General features: G+C 38.8%; 1 long non-coding RNA gene across 1 annotated transcript; it reads left to right on the top strand.

The window, feature by feature from the left end:
* The first annotated feature begins 9,159 nt into the window (after window positions 1–9,159).
* LOC115608365 lies at window positions 9,160–12,684 on the top strand. The gene is made up of 3 exons (XR_003991516.1): window positions 9,160–9,238; window positions 9,631–9,776; window positions 12,479–12,684. It is a non-coding gene; the product is annotated as an uncharacterized LOC115608365 (long non-coding RNA).
* Window positions 12,685–16,854: the final 4,170 nt, after the last annotated feature.

Here is a 16,854-nt window from a genome sequence, read left to right as displayed (position 1 = left end):
ACTATCAGCTTTTGTTTTTAATTTCCTTTTTCTTTCTCCAGAAGGTGCGTGAACAGAGAAATTAAGCAGCATAAACCTGTGTAATAGCATAGCAAATAAAACTAATTTTGTAACATGATTAAAGGATTTTACAGCTGGAATTATAGGTATCTAGGAACCTGCTTCTACCTTTAATTTCTGTTCTTAATATAATTCTTTTGTTGAAAATAATTACTATAATTTTTAAGAGCTCACCACTTATTTGCTGGATAAGGCTTAAGCCTTATCCAGCAAATAAAGACCCTTGACTGCTTTGGTGTAGGAACCTTTTGGAGAAGAATATTTTAACTGCTATGTATCTTTTCCAAGTTGTATGCTTGTGATCCACATATATGCAGTTCAGGAACTGGTTTGTATGACTGACCTTGTGAGTAATTTTACTCAGACTTCCTAGGATCAGAGCTTTTCTCCTTGCCTGTATACCTCATTTGCCTTTCTCTCCCTGTAGTATCTGAGACCATACTTTGAAAGTACGTTTTCTCCTTCAGCATAACATTTGAAAAATCCATAAAAATCATATATTTTTGTGTCATTTGTCATTTTAAGCCAACAGACTTGCAAGCTCTTGTAGTTCTGACTGGTCCACAAAGCATCCATCCAGCTTCTTCCCTCTTTTCCCAAGTTATGAAACTTTCCAGCATCATCTAATAAAATTGAGACCATTAATGTAAAAGATCAAAAGCCACAAGATTAGAAAGTGCCACAGGAATGCCCTAGGTCGCTGTGGTGGCAGCAGATAGCAATAAAAAGGTAAAAAAGCAGTTTGGCCTGGGGCAAATGCCTTTCTGACTTCAGTAGTCTTTTCCAGTTCTCTTTCCTGGACAACCTTTCCATCTACAAGTCTCTTATTTGATGGATTACTCTGAAGGCTGGAAGGGGTAACTTGAATAGTTCATCTACTCAGTTTGTAAGGTGGGAAGAACGCAATGTTATTTTGCTGCACAAAGTATCTGCACCAACTCTGACATCATTTTGGACAGGAAAATGGCATTGTCAAATTGTTCCTCAGGCTGCTAGAGGCCATGCACCAGATTGAGAAAAAATTTTCATCAACCATCAGGCCTACACCCAAGTCTGCATCCTGTGGACTACTCAAGCCTCATCCACACAACCCAATTGCCTGTCTCAGACCACTGTTATCTGGATGCTTGTAGCAAGGTTTGGGGGAGTGTGGTAAACCTGCCCACTGAGGTGCTGCCTTGCATGCAGCTCCCCAGGAAAAGCTGTTCTGTTTCATGTGGCAGAACATGTTAATGGGAATTTAGGAACCTTGTGGGCTTGGCCCACTTGGCAAACTCTCAAAACATTGCAGCACATGCTCCAGGGGAATGGCAACTGTGGACCATGATGCATCTTTAAACCCCCCCAACAGCATAATAGATGCAAATAGGTATTTCAGCAGCTTCTGAATTCGTAGTGATGCTCACTGGAGAAGGACTCAGCAATGATAACCTGCTGAAGGTTGTGAGGAAGTTTAAAATTTGACTGATCTCTACGTGTGCTAGTCTATAAAAAGGTACAACCCTGACATGGCAAAGAGTTGAGCTGGCTGTGAGAGGCCTTGATCAACATCTTCAGTAGATCCAGTGCAGACAGCAGCACAAGGTCCTGGCTGCTCAGGCAGTGTGGTGCAATAAAGATGCATCAGTGCCCTCCCCTAAACATCTCCAAGATGTTTGCCACATGACTGCTGGATGACTCAACCAGTGTCTGCACAATGTCAGATAAAGTGCATGGCACCAGGGGAAGGAATCTACCAGGTGAGATTGAGCCTATTCTTGCAGGAGGCTGAGGTGTCCTCAAAGCTTGGAGGATTGAAACCTTCCACTCCTACTGTCAGATGCGTGTCCAAGCTCTTTGCTCTGGAGAGGAAGTGCTGGGCAAGAATAAAAAATCTCCTACAGTTTAAAGCCTGCCCAGGCTGCAAGGAGGCAACTGGCATTCTTCTTTGTGGTTTAAAACATTTTGTTTTTCATATGGAACTCTTTGGGAATATTCTTGGAAATCCGGGGGATAGCTGTATCTGGGGATGCATAAACATGCTGATAATTACAGGAGTTATTTGCTGTGACTCTTACCAAGTACAATAACTTGAGATGGTAGAGACAAGTTATAGTGTTAAATGAGAAGTGAGAAGGAAGATCTGACAACTTTATTATGGTTGTTGCTGTTCGAGAAGCCACTACACAGCTAGTAAGCGTACACTGTATTTAACACGTCTTGCTGTTTCCTTCTGAAAGAGAGAACATCTTGGAATGTTAGAATTAACAGCGCTGTAGTGTAGGTCAGAAACACTAACAAATAAAAAGGGCAAAATATGCCTTGAATTTATTCTAAACTCTCAGACATGTATGTGCATGTGTATACACCAGCATGGTATTAGGAAAGCCAGGGGAGTGATATTTTTCCTGTTAGAGGCTTGCAAATAATAACTTTACTTTACATGCTCTGTTAGCTTTTGTTGCTAAGCTGAATTTGCCCTTGTGTATGTGTGTGCATTTGCTTGTGCTGTCTAGGGATGGAGAGAAAATGCATGTGCATTTTTTGACAGTGTGGCCTGTCTAAGGTATAAGTACACATGTGACACCAGGCACTGTCCCATATACATCAGAAAGCCCAACTTGTCCTGGCCTGATAGCAACTTTCGAAGTCAAGCTTGTCTGGCAAGCTATAGAATAGAGTAGTCCTCTAAGTTCAGAGTTCCTCTGACTTCTGGGTACTGAGGGTTTTGGAAAGTGAATTTCATAACTACTTCTCATTTTATGTCTTGAAATGACTCGGTCAAAACATAGGATGTGGCCTTTCCCAGAGTCTAGTGGGAATGAAAATCAGATCTGGAGCCAGATTCTACAGTTTAGCACGTTTGTACTGGAAAAAGAATATTACAATTTTATGTTATAATCATTTGATATACTTGTACACTGTATATTCTACCCAGGAGTAAGCTCTCTTATGCTGTTTTATGCAGGAGTAAACTTGGGATGAACTGCCTTAATGGAAATTTCCTGAGTCTTGATCTTGACCCTGCCATGCTACTTATTCCTTCTCACTTCTGTAGTGCTTATTTTTTTAAATACCACTATATTATATAAGCTATTAGTAGGACACTCAAATTATTACCTCGATAAGTTTTTGTCTCCTGTTTATCTGTTTTTCTTTACATTATCTGACCTTTAGAAAAATACCATTAAAATACATTTTCTGCTGTACATAAACGATTTTAAATTAATTGTTTACTAGGTATGACATTTACATGCATCATGAGTCACTTATGCATGTGAAAGAAGAGATTAGGAGAGGTTTTTTATATCAGGTGTACAGTATCACATTTCTGTTAAGTGTCCACCTGCGATCAGTGGCCTTGTAAGACCTTTGATGTTTGATTTACAGGTTACAATCAAATTTCTTGCCCATTGCTGTGCTGCAGCTGATTTTACTTTTAAATGCTTGTTATCTTCTTGAGACACTTGCTCGTGAACTTAGCCAGCGACGCAACATGATGCTGAATTCTACTGTATCTCTGGGAGTCATTAATTTCAACCTATTCATGTCCCTATCTGGTTCCCTCTGAGGCTGCTGCCTTTGATTGAACCAAAGCTTTGCGTTCACACAATATGTAATTTGTGTAAATGTATATATTGTTTAGCTCTCATGCTCTTAGTAATCAATCTGTCTGTAGCAAAGGCGTATCTTGCCCCAGGAACGGTGGTGGGGCAGCAATGGTGTTCTTAAAAACAGCAGACTGGGATTGCTGGTGGCTTAGAGTAACAGCTTGACGTACTCCTGCTGGAAGATCAGCACCCTGAGCTGTAGAAATACAAAGCAAGACCCTAGCCTCTGAGACAAAGTGCAGCCCATGAAATGAAGCAAGCCAGCACAGAGTATTTCATTCTTATTCCCTGCAACCTCCTCTTGCAGCTTCATGCCTGACTCCTCCTGTGTTTGGAACAAAATCCTGTTCTCTTACATATCTAATCAAGCACGAAACATAAACAGCTGACTGTAACCCAGCATGAGACTGAGGGTGTATGTGAGACAGATGGAGGTAAAGCAAGGTAGGTGAAAGCCCTCCCCAAAGTTTTTGGACCACTCCTGTGTCTTCCAAAGATATCAAAATTCCCATTTACAAAGTGAGACAGCAATCATCCTCTTTCTATCTTTGAGGTCTGCATCAGCAAGATGCTTGTAAAACCCATACAAAATATAATATCGGATTTTTATATTTTTCTGTTTCTTCTGTGTTTTGCTTGGCAGACGTGCCCCTGTACCCATTCCGTCTGCTTCCTGCAGCTTCTGCAGATACCAGTATGCAGTACATAGTCCCTGCATTCATGCTGGCTCCCATTTACAGGCTATTCTCAGTTCTTCTGCTCCCCTGTCTCAAATTTACTTCAGCTGTGATAAAATTTTAGCTTGCTTTCTTTAAGAAACAATATCTGTCAAATGATTCAGTGGGGTTCCCTCTTCCGCCCTTTTTTTTCACTTTCCCTTTTTCTTTGTTTTTCCAAAGGCTCCCTGTTTATTCCAGAAACAAGAAGATCACTTACAATTTAGACAGTCTGCATCTTTCTTACATCTGACCATTAATTTTGTTAAAAGGAAGAAAAGTAGAGATACCACCACTGACCATAAAAGGGCAGCTTTTGTTTTTCATGGACTTAGCTGGTGGTTGATGTTCATATCTCTTTGCTGCTTCAATTCAAGCAAATACTGGGATTTGATTTGGCAAATTAACATGACAAAGTCAATGTCAAGACCCATTGCAACAAAGAGAGAGAGAGTTCTTATTTGCAAGGTAGTGTCATAACAGCCTGGTTGCAGAGGAACAGTTTTTCTTCACGAATTGTGTGGGCCATGTAATCATGAGGAAAATCAGTCAATGGTGATTAATTTGTTGATTTATTTTACTACTGTGGTTTGGGGTTTGGTGTTGGTTTTTTGGTGGTTTTTTTTTTGTTTTGGGGTTTTTTTGGGGGGGTTTTTTGTGTTGTTTTGTTTTGTTTGGTTGTTCTTTGTTTGGGGTTTTTTTTTGTTGTTGTTTTTTTGGCTGTGTTTTTATTTTATTTTAGCTTAAGAATTCCTAAGAAGGCAGCAGAAATGTCATTTATCCTGCTCCTATCACAATCTTCTAGCTTAATTTTTCAGAAGCAGCTAGGTAAGCTGTTTTTCATTCCTGCAGGGTTTTTTGTTCAATGACTTCAGCTCAGGAAGACTGGCACCTGGCAAAATTTTCTTTTTCTTTTCTTGAGAATGTGATTATGCAATCTGGAGGATCTCCTATCTGGCTCTCTGCAGCTTCCAGCTGGCTCTGTGACTGTATCCTGCTCCAGTTGTACCTGCATAAGGTTTGTTACCATAATTTCATTGTGCTCACCTGCATGTCGGAAAGTTGGGTCTTAAAGGCCTCATTTAACCATGACGTTTAAATGGCTTCTTTATCCTGATTGTGAGGACTGGCATGTCTGTTCACTCCTGCAGTCCTTAATCTGGCAAAATTAAAAAAGCAGCACCAGTGCTTAAACTTAGTGACCAAAACAGGGCCCTTAGCACCAAGGCAAGTGACTTAGCAGGACTGCTCACTGAAGTTATTCTTCTTCAGACTGCTATGGGAAATACTATTTTTTGTACTGACTGTTCTAAGCTAAAGAAGTTTCTGGGTGTAACTGTTGTTAGAGTAATATCCAGAAGTGTATTCAGGCAAAAGTCCCTAAACTGTGTCCTTGGATCCACCGTGACAGCACCTTGAGTTTATGGCAGGTGAAAATGTTGAGTACGTTGCAGGATCTGATTGGTTGTTTGCATACCATTTTAACATAAAGCTGTCACCCTTCTTTGGCTTTGCAGAAGGATATTTTCAATTTTTTTTATGACTCTTAAAACCAAATGTAAATGCTGGCAATTTATAGTGCTGAGACTCTGCTACAGGGGGATGTTGGTGGAGAAGTTTGTCAATGAGTTCTCAGAAAGGCTAAGGATGGGCGGTGTTGGGAAACCTGAGTCATCAGCAGTCTCCTTAAGAAATTTTTTCTAAGTTTGTTGTAATTTCCAGTGCAGAGAATTAATTAAACATAAATTTAAATGGAGTGTTATGGAGCTTATAACATCTGAATAAAACCAAATAGAAATGATTCAATTTTTTATATAAAGGACTTCTTCCAGGAATATTTGATTATATAACTACAGTCCTCACTAATTCCTACCACTTTTCTTGGGAAAAATAAACTAAAATAGTAGTTTTAAATCCACTTCACTATCCCTTCCTTTTAATTTCTGTTTGCTGTTATACTGCCTTTGTTGTGTAATCCCATCAACACACTGCAGCAACAACATGATATTGTCTTCCAAATATAGCTTTGCTGAGGAATGTCTTTTTCTGACAGTTAATATTTGGGTCTGTTTCTCTTTTAGCCCCTCCTTTTGGAGCTGTGTGGCTGTTCTGCCAGCTTTGGGTAAGAAGAGTGTGTGTTTGTATGTCAGCATGTGTGTGTGAGCAGGGAAGGGGGTTGTCCTTTTTGGTACCACTGTGTCAGTATAATGGACATTTCGTTGTTGGTTAAATTGATAAAATAAATATCTCCTGTTTGATAACAAGTACGGTGGTGTTTTTTAGATTTTATCTTACAATTTAAGGCAGTATGTTTCGATAATAAAAAATTGTATTTCTGGTAATAGCATTTTATATTCACTTCAAAGCGCTGTGGATTCAAATTTGGTAGTGTTAGGTTTTAATAAGATGACAGGGCTTTTCTTTTCAACAGCAACTGTTTTGTTTTATTGTTCAGTATTGACTTACATTTTAAACTGAACACAAGAGTTTTGAACAAGAAAGAAATAGCAAGCTAGCCTGCAATTTTTTATTTTTTTTTTTTTTTTAAGCAGGTGACTTTGTGGAAAGCTGTATTCTGCAGTCTCCAAAATGTTTAAGTTGCTGCCATGTGAACTCATGTGAGAGAAGGAAGACAGAGAACCCAAGTGCCTCGTTCTATAGTGTGAAATGAAGTTTGTGGGTGGACTTTTCACAGGGCTGCATTATGCTTTGTCTCCATGTGACATGCTGGTTAAATGGACAGGACGAGCCTTTGTAGTTTTGCAATGTCCCATTGTTATTTAGCACATAAGAACAGCTCAGTATTGGTGCAGCTGTTCATAAACTGGTGATTGGAAAACCTTGTTCAGGGTAAGATCGAAAATGCTATATCATAATTCTGAGTCTTGAAGATGCTTCTGGCAATGTGAAACACTCCCTTTCCTTAAAAACTTTATTACCTCTAATTCTTGTTGTGTGATGCTGCAGATGGAGACAGTACTGAACGTCTATTAGCAATTCAGATACACAGGGCTGAGGTTGAAGTTTTGATCTTTTATGCTCTCCAAGGATCTCTGAAGAGTATTTTTGGCCTGGGGGTTTTACACAGCCCTATTTTGTGAGAAATGCTGAGCTCCCGTTTCTTTTCTTTTTGCTTTGCTGAGGGTGGGGTTCTGACAGCCTGCTGAAAACTTCAGTTGTAGCCTGTCTTTTTGAAGTAGTCGCATTTTAAGCACTTTGTGATCTTAAAGTATTCTAATTTCCCCTGAAATAACAAGCACCTTCCTCTAACAGTAGCCAAGAGGAGACTAGCTAACAACACTTCTCACACACACTCCCCAACTCATGTGAAATCTCATACCCCAGGGTACCAGAACTGTTCTGCACTTCTGACTTGGACCTTAACCCTTTACTTTGGCAAGGAAGGAAGGGTTTGGCCTGAACTGTGGATTTGGGATGTTTGCTAGAAGGCTGGATTGTATAAACCAGTAACTAGATGTCTTACTCTGTTGCAGCTGCCACTTTGCATCAGGGGCTCCTGGGAGCTTTTGCTTTTTGTAGAGCCCCAGAGAGCTGGTGCCATACAGGAAGAGCAAACTGAAGGGTCAAGAGGATGTCTCAGATATGTGCTCACCTGTTGTCCTGGAAAAGCCATACAGAACCACTAGGATGCATCTGACACCTTCACACATGCCTTGCCCAGGCTATGGAGTGGGGGAGCACCACTTTGTGGCCTTTGAACACTGATCCTGAGAAGTCTAGGTGTTTGTCTGGCAGGTCAGTTGGTGGTGGTTTGAAAACTTAGTTTTCCTGTATACTGGAAGGCTTGTTTTCTGGATACTCCCAGGTTTTATCATGGTCATTGAAATTCAATATAAGAAGACAGATTTGTCCTTGCTATTATTTACTTATAGGTGCTTGTTTAAGGAAGCAGCTATCATGGAACAACGCGAAAATATCAATAGGCATGTTGATCACAGTAGAGGCAATATGTCACACACATTTTTTTCTGCTGAATGCATACAAATGCAGAACTCATGAGATGACATTCTCTGTTGTGCTAGCTGTTGTATAAAAGATTAAAGCTTGGAGCAGTTTGTTTGATTAATTCCAGTGTAGCAGAGTCCATTGCTAGTATGTGACCAAAGGCACTGAAACAAAGGATAATCTTCAGAACGTGTTAACTGCAGGGGAGCGGGGGCGACTTTCACAAAGGTCGCAGAAAAGAGTCTGTCCCAGCTCGGTGGGTAAGTGATCTCCCTGCAGGAGAGAGCAAATGCTGCTTTTACATACATGAGGCTCTTATTTGCTCATGATGTGACAGAACAAAAGACAACCAAAATGAGTTAATATATTCATTCTTTTCTTCTTTCTCTTTCTTGTTGAGTCATTGTAATTACTGAAAACTAATATATTTTCCAACATTAAAATATTTCATTGGACTATCAATATTCTAGTGTACTCTTTCATGTTCAGAATGCGGAAGGGGGTTGCTAGACTATAACTTCCTGTATTTAATTAAGTAGCTTATATGTACTGGTACTTTTCAGAAAAATGAAATTAATAATATCAAAAAGGATATTGTCAGGGTGCAGGGTATGAAATGATATATTGCACTGTCTTACCTGATCATTATTTTCCCCTAATGAAAATCTAAAAAAACCCAAAAAACTAAAATAATGAAATGATTATTCAATAATTTTACCAATGAATATTCTCACATTTGTTTTTTGTTTGATTTTTTTTTTTTCTTACAATCAGAAAATACTGCGTACAAAACCCCTGTTGTTCCTTTTATCTTTGCACAGGGTCACCTGGAATGATCTCGGTATTTCCATACAAGCAGCAAACAGCTGCTCTTTCCAGTGTCAGACTTGCTTTCTAGTCTAACAGGTATGGGAGTACATGCTGAGGTTCTATTACTGTGAATAGCATATTTATAATTTTTAAAGCACCTCTTTTCAGAAGCAAATTAAACTCTTTGGACAGATTTTCTAAAATTATGAAGGTTCCTAAAATGCAGATAAACTCTGTCTGGGACTTTCAAAATGTGAATTAGGATTCCAAGATACTTTTGAGAATCCAGGTTTAGTACATATTTGCATCTCAGGGACATATGTGGCCCTGAGTCACTTCTTGAGGGTGGAATTTAGGAACCACTATCACTCAGAGATGTGTCCAAAACATGCAAATACTTTGCTGAATAAGACCAGACTTTAAAAAGTGTGCTTCAATGTTTCATTTAATTGGGCTGACAGACGTACACCATGCTTTGTTTTCTGCAGTATGTGTATGGCTGGCTGAATTTCAGTACCAAGTTTCCTGAATATGCAGGCTTTGTGCACAAAATGATGGACTTTATTGCTGGCACCAATGTGCGAAAGGAAAGTTTTCTTAGAAGCTGCCTGACATGTCACTGAAGTCCCTTAAGGTAACCACTCTGCTGGTGAGCCTGGGCTTGCCTGAATTCTCATAAGCAAACGGCATTAGTCTCTCTGTTGTTACGATGTCCTAAACTGTCTTGAATCTATTTGTCCTTGTGGGTGTCCTCGTTCCTTGCTGAAAAAGAAAAATTTCCATTAACATATTTTGTAGAATATATACCCCATATGTGCTTTTTTTTCACTTAGTTCCTTCTCAGTAATGAGGGAAAAAAAATCAAGCTTTTGATGACAAAGGTTCACAGGTTGTACATGTCATGGTTTTGAAGTTCTTGGCGTTGTGGGGACAAGAGGTTTAAGATTATGAACAGCTTTAAGGTTCAGCATTTCAGGAACAAGGCTGTCTGCAAAACTGCTGTTGCAATATCTTTAAGCAAACGGAACTCTTTGAACCTGACAGCTGGATTAGGAATAAGGACTAAATTTATATCTCTCCAATTTTTATATGATTTGGTAATATTTAAGGCTGAATATATTGTAGTCAGAGCTTTGCAGCCACTGCGTTTCATTGCAAGTATACTTACTCATTGTTAAAAGACAATGTTCAGAAGGACATTATGTCCAATGAAGTAACAATGTATTTTTTAGAATTAATTTTAATCGTAAATCCTCAACACAAGCAGATGTGCAACTTGGTAGCTGAGACTTGTTCAGTGCTGCAACACAGCCATGGGCAGCACACTCTGTTTAACATCTGCCACATGCAGGTGATCAGCCTGCAGCTGCTCTGGCTCATGGGTGAAGATGTAGTGTGGGAGAGCATCCTCGCTGCCGTGCAGCAGCCAAGAGCATCTATCATCTGGCAGGTCTACCATCTCCTTAATTGAAGGAGCCCTGCCTGAGAGCATTCTCTTTGGCAATACAAAGCTCATACAATACACAAACACATATTCTATTATGAATAGTAATTGGATGAAGATACAATTATTGAAACACTGAACTGGGTGTTCTGATTTACTTGCATGCAGATAATTTGTACTCCAATCCAGCGCAACACTTGTATGTAAGTATCAAAAGGAGCACTTGCAGAAATATGTATAAGATCATGATCATACTAGTGAGAGTTGAGGAAACATCCTTGTGGCTGGATACAGAGGAATGGTGCCGCCTTTCTTTGTTTTTACAAAACAAATAAACGAAAGTTGCCTAGAGTAAAATAAAAATCATGATGGCAGAAAGATGCAATGGAAAGCCTGACATTCTTCCAGTGTTCAACATCCTTCATAACAATGCACACTGTTCTACGGCAGCATTGTCAGCCACCCAGAGTATTTAGATCATCAGTGGGGAGATTCATGATCCTGCAAGAAAATTTATAATCATGACAAAAATGGAATGAAATCCAATTTCCCTCCTTTTTACGTATTTTATCTGAATTGTACCTTATGTGACAGGACTGCAATTAATATCTCTTGTAAACCAGAAGGCTCATTAAATTGGTCTCATTACGGTTGCTAAGGTGGTGTGCTGCTGCTGAAAGGGATTCCCCCATTATCTGTGTTTGACACGTATTCCTAATCAACCAGGCCAATTCTGCTTTATCAAAGGTCTGTCACATGAGTGGAGATAATATTTATTCTGGCTTGTACTATTACCATAAAAAATGTAGGTTGCGTTGGCAGACATATAACCCTCTGTCACAAATGGCCATGCAGAGCATTTATTGAGGTGTTCCCTTTCTGCAAAGGTAATTCTAAATATAGCCCATTTCACCTTTCAGTACAGGGCACCCAGGTCATTTCAGTTTTCTAAAACCTCTACTTTCAAGGAATATTTGTGAAATTAAATTTAAATAGACCGTGAGGAAATTTCACAGTAAGAAGTGTAAAGGGGCGAGATTAATATCAACTCTGCAATTTCCTCCACAATTTATTGATTAAAAAAAAAAATAAAAATCCAGCAGCCGTATGTATCCAGCTTGCTTTGGAAGCTTGTTAGCAATAAATGTTCTCCTTTCTGAAAGGTCTTAATATGTATCACAATATTACCTCATTTCTTGAAAATTTTCTGAACACTTGGTTTTGTCTCATATCAATACTCAGTTTATCAGGGATACAGACATTTTTTCTGTTTATAGAAAATTGATGAGTTTTAACCAAGGTGATACTACTCTAGTCTGTTGGGCTTAGCAACACTAATACACTAACACAAGGCTTAAGAACATCACCTGTAAAAGCTTATCACACATATTTTCATACTGTTACAGTGCTATGTGTTCAAACAAAACTATTGATAGCTGAAATGTAGCCTTATATGTTTGTACGAGAAACCACCTACCCCAAACTGCAAGCCAAATGCTCTCTTAGTTACATGTTACAAATTTTGGATAACAGGTAGATCCAAACAAACGCGATGTATATGTGTGTGTATATATATTATAACCCACACAAATGCTACGAACTTATTTTTTATTTTTCATCCTTTTCCTTATATATACAGCATCTCTTACCAGGGGAGGATGCTTCCTTATCTCCAGTAATATGAAGCAGTTTCAGATACAAGGGAGAAGATGGGAACTTGGGAGGAAAGTGAATCAGCGGTGCTCATGCCAACTGTTAGAATGATGCTGCAACATCCTGGCCAGGACCAGTTGCTGGGAGAATGACAGAGAAATGGGGTGCAAGAGTGTATAGGCTATGGGAGTCCTTTGGTTGTTTAAACTCTTTTTACATCAGTGTAATTTATTTCTTAGATTACCATGGAACTGAGAGAACACTGACCTGCGTTTTGCAACATCCTCCTTGGTACAGCAGTACTGAATATTGGCTGGTACTTCACACAAGGTAAATGAACACAGGAGAAAACGAGCATCCTTCCTTCCTGAAGAATGTGTGGGAATGTGCTTGCTGCAGAAGTGACTGTCACATCAAGGAGGAAGATGAGGAGTTGTAAGGGTGATGAGCCTGAATGAAAGCAGGTACTGTTCTCTAAGTGCATGGAAGAGGTTTTGCAGGAGTGCCCTTACAAACACAGCCTAATGGCAGATCTTTTGGCCTTTCCTTTCCTTTTGTCTTGGGGCTGATGGCTGAAATGCTGGGTGTCCAGGAATAAAATTATTTCCTGGCCACTATTCTGTCTCTGAGAAACCTTTATCTGCTAATGAGGGCCTTACATTTATGATTTGCTCCACTATGCAGAAAAGCTTCAACTGCAACTGTAATTCAGAGGACAACATTTGTGTCCTTCTACAAGAGATGATCTGAGTCAGTGTGCTCATGCCAAGAGATTGGACCCTTTATTCCCGATTGAGAAGGGAACTTTCTTTTTTTTTTTTCTTTCTTTCTTCCTCTTACAAGGTGAAAAGCTTTGTATTGTTTCTCTGGTTCCACACATGGAGGAATAGCTGTATTTTACAAATTAACAGAGACAGAACACTGCACAAGAAAGAATTTAGTCTGATTGTTCTTAGCTACAGTGTGTAGAACATTAAAATCTCATACAAAGATATCATATGCTAAATCAGACAATCACAACTTGGAAATTATTCATACATTTTTAGCCAAAGCATCCAAAGCATGTGAAGCTTAAAGTGAAATGAGGTTTCTGATCATGTAGATAATAATTTTTCTCTTTTGCAAACTCATCTTCGATGAACTCCCCGTATTGTGTGTACTTCTAACACTGTGTAGCTTGGTGGGTAATTAACAAGCTTAGTATAATGCCATATTTGTTTATTCATACCTACTTCAGATTTATTACATGAAATATTCTTAAAGTCAGTGGTGAAAATCAGGAAGAGTGGATCTAGTCTTTTAATGAATATTTGGTGTAGAAATTGATGCTTTTGCAGACATAAATCATCAGCTAAATAAACATTATTATAGACAACAGAATGGTGGGGTAGTCTTTGCCCCCCAAAGCATTACCAGTCTCATTCGCACAAAGTTCCTGCTGGCCTTGTAGAGCTGCTGCCTTGTACATGCAATGATCTGCTTGTCAGCTGCACAGTGGCAGCCTGGGTTGGCAGGAACTCCCCAGACATTGCTGTGCTGGGAGCAGTCCAAAAGCTTCATCTTACTTTGTGGGGGGCAATTGCTCCTGGCTTCAGTAGGGTTTGGAGTCAGACCTCTTTTGAATTATTTACAGTCACTGGAGAAGACATCTTCATTAACTGCAGTTTGCATGGATTATTAGAGCACAGCTCTGCTTGTGCTTTCAAATTTTCATTCATTTTTATTACACAGTGTATTTATCTTAAGCACTTTGCAAGATGTGGCAGAAAGAATGCAGAAACATGGGGCCATATTTCCTGCAGCAAGTCCGTCTTTCCCTCTTTAGTGGACTGAGATCTCAAAGGGAAAGTCCAAGAGTTGATATGGGCAGGGAATAACTCAGTTAAGAGGGATGAGTGGGCAAATGCTAGGCCGGTTGTAAGACCAGGCATGGCCTGTCGCAAGAAGCTGGTATTCTGTAGGAACTTCTGAACATAATTAGCAAACAACAGAGGCTAAATTATTTCCTCTGAGTCTTCCTAATCTGGAAGAAAGAATGGAAAGAAGAGTCTTGCATATGCAGAGCTCAGTTGTGCATTATTTCCAAAATGGTGGAGCTGCCCTAAACTTTAAGAGTTTAGGGCAGCTAAAGATGAACCTTTAAAAAATCTTTCATTTAGAGATCTAGAAAACTGGAGAAACAGAGGTGAAGTTCTCTGCTTGCACTGAGAGTTGATTTCTGAAGGTCGGTGATACTGGGGTCAGTTTTGGCTGGTTGTAGAGGACCTCTGTTTTTGTTTTTTTTTAATAATTGCACAGAGACATCTCAGTATTTTGCCAAGAGAATGTAATGAAACCAAAGGACAGTGGTTTATCTGAAAATACTGTGTTGTAAATGTTAGACTGTAGGAGTCAGGCTGGTATTTTGCCAGAAAATGTGATTTTGGGGAATTCTGTGGAAATTTCAAGAGATTGTAAACAAAAGCTGTCTAGCAAAAGGCTTGAAATCCAATGGTTTTGTCTCCTGGAACGGCCTTATTTAAGAAATACTATAAATATGTGAACAATTGAACAGTGCAGGGGTGGGAGAGGATCTTTTTTTAATCCTCCTTTAGTTTCCGTCTAGCCAATCTCATTTAAGTATTAAGATGACCGATTTCTAACTTCATCCAACTGAAAAAGGGTGGTTTGGTTTGTTGGTTTTTTTTTTTTCACTCTGCTTAAATTTTAAGCTTGGTGTGGATTTTTAGGAAGGAATATTTTTATGGAAATTGGCAATGCCAATGGACTTAGAGTTTTCAAAGGAAACTCAACCCCAGCTTCATCAGTTCAGTTACTAATACACAGGCACACACGTGTGTGTGCGCACAAACTCTGCTGCACTTTTATTTTAGAAAGAACTTGAAGTGAGATTTCAATTCAGCACCTGATCTGAATATTCTCCATAGGTAGATATGTACTCAGCTGACTAGCTGTTAAATAGATAGCTGCCCTAGAAACACTGCCCTTACACTTTTCATATCACAAAGGCCTTCTGTTTTAATTTCTTATACATAAGGAAAAATAGAATGGGTTCCAGTGCAAACAGGAGAAGAAAATGGGATGCACATGTGTGTGAAGTTAAACATATGTGTGTTTAAAGTACTGCAGCCTGTACTAATAAAAATTACAGGTTTAGTAATTTTCAAATACTTTTTTCACTCAAAATGGTTGATGAATGGCTTTTTATTCTTGTTTGGAAATATGTTTTATTTTTGAGTTTATACAGTATTTTTCAGACTGCACAAAACAGAATTCTTACTTGTAGAGCAAATAGAACAAGCCATTATGCTGGAAAACTGCTCTGTGTCTGCCTGAGTCTTCTCCCAGTTTCTCTTAGTTATTACAGACAACTTGAAATGCCTTCCTTTTTTTGTGCTCATATACAATGCCTATCTTGCATCCATATTTTTTATCCTCTAGATCACACTACATTAGAACAGTGTGAAATTTAAAATTTATTTTGGCAATGCATCAAAGTTATTTCGAGGGTAACCTTGTTCTTAATTTTCTATTAATAGGTAGTATTTTTACATTTTTTTTTTTTCTGGCAGTCATTACTTGTCAAAAAGGATTTTTGTGTTTCTCAAAATGGGTAGCTCAGTGCCTTTTTATTGCCTCTAAGCCTAAACTTCAGCAAGTGTGTGGTCAAGTATACCGGAAAAGTCCTTTTGTCCATTGCTAAACCTTATGAAATTGTAGATCAAAAGAATTTTCCTATCTGACAAGGACTGTGGTACTATTCATGGGCTAAAAATGACTGTCAAAGTAATAAAACAACTACTGTTGTCAGGGAAAGATTAAAAGCAGCAGCTGGGTTGTACACAGTCAGCTTTAAAATCTTTCTCTAGGAAGGTAGATGCTTTAGAAAATGATCTGGCTTTTCAGTTGATCTGCCATGATTGGCAGTCCCATAAAATGGCTACTGACACAAGAACTTGCAAAAGAAAGAAGCCTTTTTTTTCTCCATAAAGAGAATATTCTGATTCTTGCCTTCTCTCAAATTGGACTCTGCACTTGGAAGTGAGATGTAATGCAAGTGTCATGACAATGATGGGTGCCAGCCCTTTCCTCTGTTTTATCCAATTTACCTATCCTCTTTTTTTCTGAAATCATTCCTGCTGTCAGTTTTCTGGAGCTTGTATTTTAACCTATGTTCTTTTTGCTATTTTAGTTTTGTTCCTCAAGTTCATCTGTATATTTTGCAATTCTCCTTAAATTCAGTATAAAGCAACATCGGTTTCCATGTAATTTTTCTGAGATTGTAATCAGCTAGAACAGTACCAAATACATTTAACCTCCATTAATATTCTACCTTTATCCCTGGTACCAAGGAGTGAAATTTCTCATTTTTCTCCAAACTTCTAGCCATCCTGCTCCTCAGATTAGCATATGTGCCATCTTGAAAATTTATTTATTCAAGGTCAGTGTAATGGTTTCTTTAATTCCTTATTTTCCACTTTCAGTATCTTTCTTATTTCTAGTCTTCCAGACTTTCTTGTTCTACTGAATGAAGAAGACCATCTTTCTATCTATCTGTATAATGAGATTTGGCCATCTGTCTTGCGCTTGCTGGTGATTTTCTCCAGATTGTCGT

This window comes from Strigops habroptila, chromosome 5, assembly GCF_004027225.2.
Source record: "Strigops habroptila isolate Jane chromosome 5, bStrHab1.2.pri, whole genome shotgun sequence".
NCBI classification, from domain to species: Eukaryota; Metazoa; Chordata; class Aves; order Psittaciformes; family Psittacidae; genus Strigops; species Strigops habroptila.
This window is presented reverse-complemented; position numbering and strand designations above follow the sequence as displayed.